Genomic DNA, 9,793 nt, shown 5'->3' with positions numbered 1-9,793 from the left:
CCACTATACCAAGATAGATACTGCATTTGACTTTTCAATCAATTGAGGATTTTTTTTCCCCCTCATTCCCTTTGATTCAGTAAATTTTTTTTCACTGGTTCAGAGATTTTGTTCATTTATGTCAGTGCTGTAGATGGAATAAATCAGCTAGATTTAATGTCAATTGCACATTGATGTTTTTCATTCTAGCTACCTGAATTACTGGGCACAATTCTACTGTCTGTCCTCAGGCAAACTTCTAGTGGAAGTTTTAACAGTATAATGACTGCAGGATTTGCCTGTTAAGCAGTCATCACTTATTTTTCTTGCACAAGCTTTTGTAACTCTTTTCTATCATTCTTAAGAAAAGATACAAAAGTGGCTACTGAATGTTTTTCCCAGTTTTTATTTTATTGTATCTTTCCCACTCAAGACCATTGTTAAGGGATGTTAGGAATGGCCACCACCTCCAGCAGCTCTGGCCCAGGACTCCCTTCTGCCTGGCCACTGGAACCCGGTCTGGTGGTGCACCCAGGGATCCAGGGTTTCTGCCCAGGCTGAGGGGCGTAGCTGCCACTTTCTCATTTGGAGGTTCAACCAGTAGCAAAGCTGAGCACATATCACAGAGGCACATACACAGGACACTGAGATGGCCAGTCACACAGACTGCCACAGACAAGGCAGTGCCTTCAACAGCACCTACATATAGGACTCACATAAAGCACAAACGCAGAGAGCCAAGTCCCCTTCCTCCTCTTCATCTGTCAAAGACAGAAGTTCACTAGTGAAGACACACACACAACAATCTCTAGATTCACAAGCACATGCACGTTTGCAGATCCCTTGAGTACCAGCACGGCCTCTCTGTCTGCCCGGTACACCTGCACAAATTCCTCTACTCACCAGCTGGTCCAACTTGAAGTTTGCTAGTGAGTTACATGCACACACCTATTCTGACCCCAGTTGCTTGCACCCAGTCCACTCACACCAGTCCTCCCAGTAGCTGGCAATTAGTCCTTGCAGCATGCATACACACAGGATAGAGAATGAGATTACACAGAGAGATCGTTAAGAAAGGATTTCATAAGAAGATAGGAAGGATTGCAGTGATCAGGCACAGGGCTCAGCCAGACAAGGGTACTGACTGCCCCCATTTTACATGCAACCAGCCCCTTTTATACTCCTTTTGTCTACTCCCACTTTGTTCCTCCTTGCTCCCCCTTCCTCTGCACATTGCCTCACCAGTTGGCATAGTTCCACTGATCCCTTCCAAAATCCTGGACCTGCTTCTCCTTTGACTCCCAGATACAAATTGCTTTGGAGTCACTCACAGCTCTGTGCAGGCTGCACAGAGGTGAAGGAAGAGAATCATAGAATGGTTTAAGTTGGAAGGGTGCGGTGGCTGAATGCACGGACTCCGTAGATGTGATACCAGAGACACCTTTATTATTATTTTACAAGCAGCTTTTATAGATCATCACTCCAGCTACGATGTGTCCACACACCCCTTGCCCAGCTGTGATTGGTTACAAACAATAGTGCATGCACCTATGTCATGGTTTGATGTGGAGAGGGGGGTGGTTCTGGTGGCAGGAGAGGGGTTTTGCTCCCTGCGACCTCCCCGGTTTTGGAACCGGGTCAGGCTTAGTTCTGGCCACCAGATCAGACTCCCATCCCCCTCGGGATTGAGCCAATAGGGCGCCTCTGCGAATTGCCCTATTTAAGTCAGGACAAAGGAACCGGAAAAGGTGCTTTGCCCAGGATCGAGGAGAGAAGGGAGGAGGGCACTGCCCCCGCTCCCTGGCTCCCGGCCGGGCAGCTGCCTGCATCGGGCCGGTGCCGCCCACAGAGAATGGCGGCGGCGGAGCCAGCTGGAGAACTCGGGGGCACCCCACTCCCGGGGTGCCCACTGGGCTGAGTTCACCTGGAGAGGACTGAGATCTGAGAGAAACAGCTGCATCGACAGCAGGTCAGTGAGGATGGAGCGGGAGGAGGTGCCGGAGCCGAGTTTCCCCTGCAGCTGGTGGCGAGATAGCAGGCGGCCCCCCTGCAACCAGGACGGCCTCGGTGGAGCAGAGACCCACTCGCAGCCCGTGGGGAGAAGATGCCTGAGCCTGAGGATGGTCGTGGTGGGATGCACAACAAGGCAGAGAGGCATCTGGAGTCTGCGTGACGACCCACGCCGGAGCGAGTGGCTACAACTCCCTAAGTACCCGAGACTGTGGTAAAGCCCACACTGGAGCAATCTGTGGGGAAGGATTGTTTCCAGTGGGCTGGACTCACGCTGGAGAAGTTTGTGGATTTTTCCTCGTGGGTAGGGGATCCATTGGAGCAGGGGAAAAGGGTGTAAGGACTCCTCCTCCTTTAAGAAAGAAGCAGCAGTAACAGCACGGAATGAACTGACCTGCACTCCCCCAGTCCCTGCCCCCTGTGCTGCTGGGGGGAGGAGGTAGAGCCGGGAGGAAAAGGAAAGGGGGGGGGGAAGGTGTCGGTTTTAAGATCTGGTTTTGTTTCTTTCTGTCCTCTCGAGTAATCGGTGTTGTTTCCCTTTGTCCTTCTAAGTAATCGTTAATAAACTGTTTTGCTTTGAGAAAGACCTGTCTGCTTTGCCCGGGACCATGGTTGGTGGGTGCTCCCTCTGTTCTTGTCTCAACCCTCAGTCCCTTTGTTTTTTTTCTCTCCTCTCTGCTTTACTGGAGAAGGAGAGACTGTGTGAGTTTTAGTTGCTGGATCAGCCTAAAACCACGACAACCTATTTTAGCTTTACTATTGGCTATGCCTAAAAAAGCATTACTAAACTAAATATCAGTTTCTCACACACCTTATATCATCTTCCCATACTCCCCATGTCAGCTTCTCACACTCCCCATGTCAGCTGCTCACACTCCCTTTTCTTTTCTATCCTCTTTATTGGTGTTTCCCAACTTCAGAAAGAGCACAGGCTTAAATCATCAAGGTCAAACCCCAACTGTAACTGTGTGTATGATTCCACAGAAGGGACCTTAAAGATCATCTAGTTCAAACCCCCCTGCCATGGGCAGGGACATCTTCCACTAGATCAGGTTGCTCAAAGCCTCATCCAACCTGGCCTTGAACACCTCCAGGGATGGGGCATCCACAAATCCTCTGGGCAATCTGTTCCAGTGCCTCACCACCCTCTGAGTGAAGAATTTCTTCCTTATATCTAATCTAAATCTGCCCTCTTTCAGTTTAAATCCATTGCCCCTTGTCCTAGCACTACACGCCCTTGTAAAAAGTCCCTCTCCAGTTTTCTTGTAGGCCCCCTTCAGGTACTGGAAGAGAGGCGTGTTCCAGCCCCATCATTCCTATCACACACCTTTACTCCAACCATCCTGCTCAAAAGAGGACCGCACGCACCATATCTTTATCCTTGCAATGTATTCTTTTGCTCTCTTCCTCACTCTGTCTTAAGACCCTGTCTTAGTTGGAACTGTTACAAATATACTGCTTTGGGTTCACGGAGTTTTTGTTGTTGTCCCGGGCTCCCTGTAAGGTGCTCTGTTGATTCCATGAACAAGATAACTTTGTTTTCTAGAACAAATGCATAGAGTCAAGACCTGTCTCCCAGCTGCCATCAGTGCCTGACTAGAGGGAGTGTCGTGGTTTTTGGACTGAGGGTCGAGACAAGAACCGAAAAGGGAGCACCCACCAAACATGGTCTCGGGCAAAACATGACTCAGGCTTTCTTCATAAACCGGAACAATTTATTAACAGTTACTTAACAAAAGACAAAAGGGGACGAAACCGGTTACTTGAGAGGAGAAAGAGAAAACAAGGCCAGATCTTAAAACAACACCTTCCCACCCCCTATTTTCCTTTCGTTCCTGGCTCTGCCTTCCCCCCAGCGGCGCAGGGAGACAGGGAATGGGGGAGTACAGGTCAGTTCATCCATGTTGTTCACTGCCGCTCCTTTCTTAAAGGAGGAGGAGTCTTTACACCATTTTTCCCTTGCTTCGGTGGATCCCCTACTCACAAAGAAAAAGTCCTCAAACTTTTCCAAAGTAAGTCCTGCCCGCAGGATTGCAAATCCTTCCCCATGGATCGCACCAGTTTGGGCTTTACCAGTCTCGGCCTCTTAGGGAGCTGCTGCCACTCGCGTCGGCGTGGGTCGTCCCACGGTCTCCAGATGCCTCCACGACCTCGTCGTGCATTCCATGCCCCATTATCAACAGTACCTGGTCGCGCATCCCAATGCTCCACGACCTCTCCTGGGCTCAGGCATCTCCTTCCCGACGTGGGTTTCTCCACGGGCCACGAGTGGGTCGCTGCTCCGCCGAGTACACCCTGGCTGCAGGGGGGCCGCCTGCCATCTCACACCGATTTGCAAGGGAAGCCTCAGCTCCAGTACACCTCCTCCGGCTCCATCTTTGCTGACCCGGTCGTTGTGGTTGTCTTCTCTTAGATATTAATCCTCTCTGGGGAAGCTCGGCCCGGTGGGCACCCCGGGAGTGGGGCGCTTACCGAGTCCCCCATGCGGCTCCCCCGGCGCCATCTTGAGCACATGGCGCCGGCCCCGGGCCCGGGCAGCAGCCCGGCCAGGAGCCGGGAGCGAGGGCAGCGCCCTCCTGCTCTCTCCTCGCTCCTGAGCAAAAAGCCCCTTTCCCGCCCCTTTGTCTCAACTTAAATAGGGCAATTCGCAGAGGTGCCGATTTGGCTCAACCTCCCCCGGGGGGGATGGGACTCAGATCTGGTGGCACAGGGAGCAAATCCCCTCCCCTGCCACCAGAACACCCCCCCACACATCAAACTATCACAGGGAGTCAGGTGCTAACTCCTGCCTATGTCTGAGTACATGTTGACTACTCTGTTCAGACAGTGACAGCAGCTGGAGGTACCTCTGGAGAGAGCTGTATGCCATTCTGATGAGCTTTGCCTCCCATAGTGCTATGGGTACTGTATGCCATTTTTGAGGAGAAGCCATTTGCTCTTCTTATTATCAGTATTCCTGTCTTCCAGACAGTTTTATTTGCAGAAAGTACCACTTCATTTTCTGTACATAAACAAATCAAAGATTAGAGATGATTGTTCACCTCAGGCCTCCAGGACCCTGCAATATAAGCTTCTATGTGAAGATTAGAAATGCACTGTACTTGTAGCACATTCAAGTGGATAATTTTATCTTGACAACTAGATATTTCTAGTGTATTGTTCTTGTGTTTACTTTTTTAGAGCAGCTGTCCTGGTTTAGACCACAGGTTTAACAGGCTGGGCAGAGAATGGATTGAGAGCAGCCCTGAGGAAAAGTACTTGGGGGTGCTGGTTGATGAGAAGCTCAACATGAGCCGGCAATGTGTGCTTGCAGCCCAGAAAGCCAACCGTGTCCTGGGCTGCATCCAAAGAAGTGTGGCCAGCAGGTCGAGGGAGGGGATTCTGCCCCTCTGCTCTCATGAGACCCCACCTGGAATACTGCATTCAGCTCTGGGGCCCCCAACACAAGAAGGACATGGAGCTGCTGGAGCGGGTCCAGAGGAGGGCCACAAAGATGATCCGAGGGCTGGAGCACCTCTGCTATGAAGACAGGCTGAGAGAGTTGGGGTTGTTCAGCCTGGAGAAGAGAAGGCTCTGGAGAGATCTTCTAGCAGCCTTCCAATACCTTAAGGGGGCCTACAAGAAAGCTGGAGAGGGCGTGTAGTGATAGGACAAGGGGAAATGGATTTACACTGAAAGAGGGTGGATTTAAATTAGATATAAGGAAGAATTTTTTTACAATGAGGGTGGTGAGGCACTGGAACAGGTTGCCCAGAGAAGCTGTGGCTGCCCCATCCCTGGAAGAGTTCAAGGTCAGGTTGGATGGGGCTTGGAGCAACCTGATCCAGTGGAAGGTGTCCCTGCCCATGGCAGGGAGGTTGAAACTAGACGATCTTTAAGATCCCTTCCAACCCAAACCATTTTATGATTCCATGAACCCCAGCTGGCAACTAAGCACCACACAGATGCTCGCTTAATCCCCCCCAGCAGGATGGGAGGAAGGAATCGGAAGGGTAAAAGTGAGAAAACTTGTGGGTTGAGATAAAAACAGTTTAATAATTGAAATAAAATAATCACAATAACAATAATAAATTGTAATTAAAAGGAAAATAACAAAGAGAGAAATAAAACCCAAGACGAGTGATGCAAATGAAAACAATTGCTCACCACTAACTGACCGATGCCCAGCCAGTCCCCAAGCAGCAGCCTCCCCGTCAATCTCCCGCCTAGTTTTATTGCTGAGCATGACATCATTTGGTCTGGAATATCCCTGTCCTAGTTTTAGCTGGGACCAGGTTAGCTCTTCTTTTTAGCAGCTAGAAGAGCTCCGTGTTTTGGTTTTACTCAGAGGCTCGATCTGAGAAGAATGCTGATAGCAAGTTGATGTTTGTGGTTGGACATGAGACTCCAAGGACTTTTCAGTGTGCCGGAGTGCAGAAGCACGGCGGGATAAGGGGGGAGCATAGCTGGGACAAGGGGGCCACGATTCCCCTTGTGATTTGTGGTGGAACTTAAGACTGAGGGCCAAACTGGCCAATCAGTATTCCATATCATGCAGCGTCATGCCCAGTATAACAGTGAGGGGCAGCCGGACAGAAGGGCTTTTGCGCTTTGGCTCTTTCGCCGCTTTTGCTCTTTTGCGCTTGCTGCACTTTTGCTCTACTGTTTTTCTTTCTTTTTTCTCTCTCTCCCAGTACTCTCACTCTCGGAGTACTATCTCTCTCTCTCTGCCCCTCTCTATTTCGGGGCCTCGCGTTCGTCTGGGATTGCAGCTTCGGGACGAGACGGGCTGCGCATACGAGGGGGTGGTGAGCACCTACACTGTACTAAATCATCTGTATTAAATCATTCTTATCTCAACCCACGGGTTTCCCGTTTCTCCTTTAATTCTCTCCCTCATTCCTGGGGGTGGGGGAGGGGGAGTGACCAGCTGTGTGTGGGATTCAGCCTAACCCACCACAATCCCTTTGGTCAGTTGGGGTCAGCTGGCACAGCTGTGTCCCCTCTCAACTTGTGCACCCTCAGCCTACTCACTGGCGGGGCAGTGTGAAGAGCAAGAAAAGGCCTTGACTCTGTGTAAGCGCTGCTCAACAATACCTAAAACATCCCTGTGTTATCAACACTGTTTTCAGCACAAATCCAAAACATACCCTCATACTCACTACTGTGAAGAAAAATAACTCTATCCCAGACACAATCAGCACAGCAGCCTAGAAGGAGCTCACTTTTTTCCGCACCTTCAAGTTTTTGTGTTTGAAGAAATTGTACCTGTGGGCATTGATACAAAAACTACCTCCTATAGAGAAACTGGCAAATTGATTTATAAAAAAATAAAATCTGATATCAAAAGAAATTTTAACTTAAGGAAGAGGTAAGTGAAGAAAAAAAACACCTTCAGAAAAAAAGCTCCCTTTTGCATAGCTACCAGCACACTGGAAAAGTAAATGTGGAAACTAGATCTGTTGTTGGTAGTCAGAGTTCCTGATGTGGAGGATTTGCTGGATCAGGTTATAGTTTGCTCAGTCTTTAGCTGCTCAGTCTCAGTAGGCTCATCAGCCAGACGTGCAAATGCTGGAGGCGACCCTGCTTAAGCCCCGTTTTGTTGATTTTGTGATCCCTTCCTGTCACATCACCCCCTGCCCTTTGCTCAGCCACCCTGTCTGTCACTGCCTCACAGGGCTGCTGGTTACTTGCTCCCTCCCCACCTCGTTCTTAGTTTAAAGCCCTCCTAATGAGGTCAGCTATCCTACTGGCAAAAGTACCTTTGCCCCGCTTAGCGGGTGGATCCCCTCTCTCCCAAGCAGACGCTGATCCACAAACAGGGGCCCATGGTCATAGAACCCAAAACCCCGTCGCCAGCACCAGCTCCGCAGCCAATCATTGACCCGCGTTATCCGTGCCCTCCTCCTCCCACCCTTTCCCCTCACCGGCAGGACTGAGGAGAACACCACCTGGGCCCCCCGTGCCCTCGACTACCGCCCTCAGAGCTCTGGGGTCATTGCTAGGAGAAACCCGGACAGTATCAAAAGCATCATTGGTGCCCAATTCTCAGCTTCGGGTCTCCTTTGCTACAGAATTTCAGTTATAGAAGACGGATTGGAACCTGCGCTTCAGTCGAATCAACAGTCAGTCCTAACCCTTCCCGACAAAAGGGTCAGGAACTACATCTCCAGCCTTACTTATTGTCCTTTTACCCTTCACATCCTCGAGGCATTGCCTTCTCTAAGGCTCTGTTTTGATCAAGTTTAGCAAGACCAAGTTAACCAAGCTCACATCTACTCCACGACCTCTTTATAGCTCTTCCTGAGTTTCCAACACACACGCACACAGACACACACACACACACACACAGAGAGCATCCAACAGGCTCCGTACATTTTCATCCCTTTGCACGCAGCAGTTCCAGTTCTTTGTCACTTTTATTGGCAAGTGAGAAAAAAATGGAGTCTAGATCCTTTTTCTCACAAGCACCTCTTATCGCTCAGAAAGAAGGCTTTTTCTCTTGACATTTCCCCCCCTCAAAGTGACTGGGTCCCCAGATGTTTCCCGACTTTCCTATCTCCAAAACGTCCTGTTGCTACCCCAGTCACTATCGTTCTTTAAACCCCTTCAGCTTCTACACGGAGGAATCTGCCTTTTAGGCTTTGTGATGGGTTGACCTTGGCCGGCTGTCAGGGGCCCACCCGGCTGCTCTCTCGCTGCCCCTCCTCAACGGGATAAGGGGGAGAAAATAGGATGAAAACGTTCCTTCGGGAAATACCCACCTGCCGGATCCACGGGCAGCAGGGAAACACCTGCCCTGGACAGCGTTTTGCCCTTTCTTAAATATGTTTTCACGGGGGCGCCACCAGCTTCACTGAGTTGCTCAGCTTTGGCCTGTGGTAAGCCCGGTGCCTAGCTGGCTGGAACCAGCCGTGTCCGGCACAGGGCAGACCTTGGCCTCTTCTCACAGAGGCCACCCCTGCAGGCCACACCTGGAGCGCTGCGTCCAGTTCTGGTCCCCACAATTCAAAAAAAGACGCAGACAGACCAGAGAGGGTCCCAAGGAGGGCCACGAAGGCGATCAAAGGGCTGGAGAACCTGCCCTATGAGGAAAGACTGAAGGAGTGGGGTCTTTTCTCCCTTGGAGAAGAGAAGGCTCAGGGGGGACCTCATCACAGTATTCCAGTACTTAAGGGTGTCTCGCGAGGCGAGACACAAATTCCACCAGGCGCCACAGACTTCTAAAGCCTACGGTAATCCCCCAGTTGGTCTCTCTGAATGTATGAGCCGCATCTAGCTGCTTCAAAATTCCCCCGCCCCCGGAAGCGGGAACACCTTCTAGATACCTTAGGGAGTTTACACAGACAGAACAATAGATGTTACCTAGCTCAATCATTCAGTAAGCAAACACTGCACCAGCGCGGCTTCAAGGAAACATCGCGTGTCGGTTCCCGTCTACTTCAGGTAAATGGTTTCCATCTCCTCCCCGGGAAGATTAAATAAAGGTGAAGTCCTCGGGTTACTTACACGCCCGTGTCACCACCAAACTTCATCTGATCGCTTGGGGATATAGAAGAGGTGAAGACGCCTCCCAGCGGGCGTCTCCTCGCATGCCTCAGTAACGCAGCATTCAAGAGCAACGAAGGATCGCCCTGCTTTCCCGTGCCCATCTCCCCTTTTTAATAGCTGTTAAAGAAAGATCAAGTTTGCCGTCTCCCTGTGATGCAGAGTTTTGGTTTGGGTCTGGCTGGGATGGAGTTAACTTTCCCCATAGCAGCCCTCATAGTGCTGTGCTTTGTAGCTGTAGCTAGAAGGGTGTTGATAACACACCCATGTTTTGGCT

This window comes from Tauraco erythrolophus, unplaced genomic scaffold, assembly GCF_009769465.1.
Source record: "Tauraco erythrolophus isolate bTauEry1 unplaced genomic scaffold, bTauEry1.pri scaffold_37_arrow_ctg1, whole genome shotgun sequence".
Lineage (NCBI taxonomy): Eukaryota > Metazoa > Chordata > Aves > Musophagiformes > Musophagidae > Tauraco > Tauraco erythrolophus.
This window is presented reverse-complemented; position numbering follows the sequence as displayed.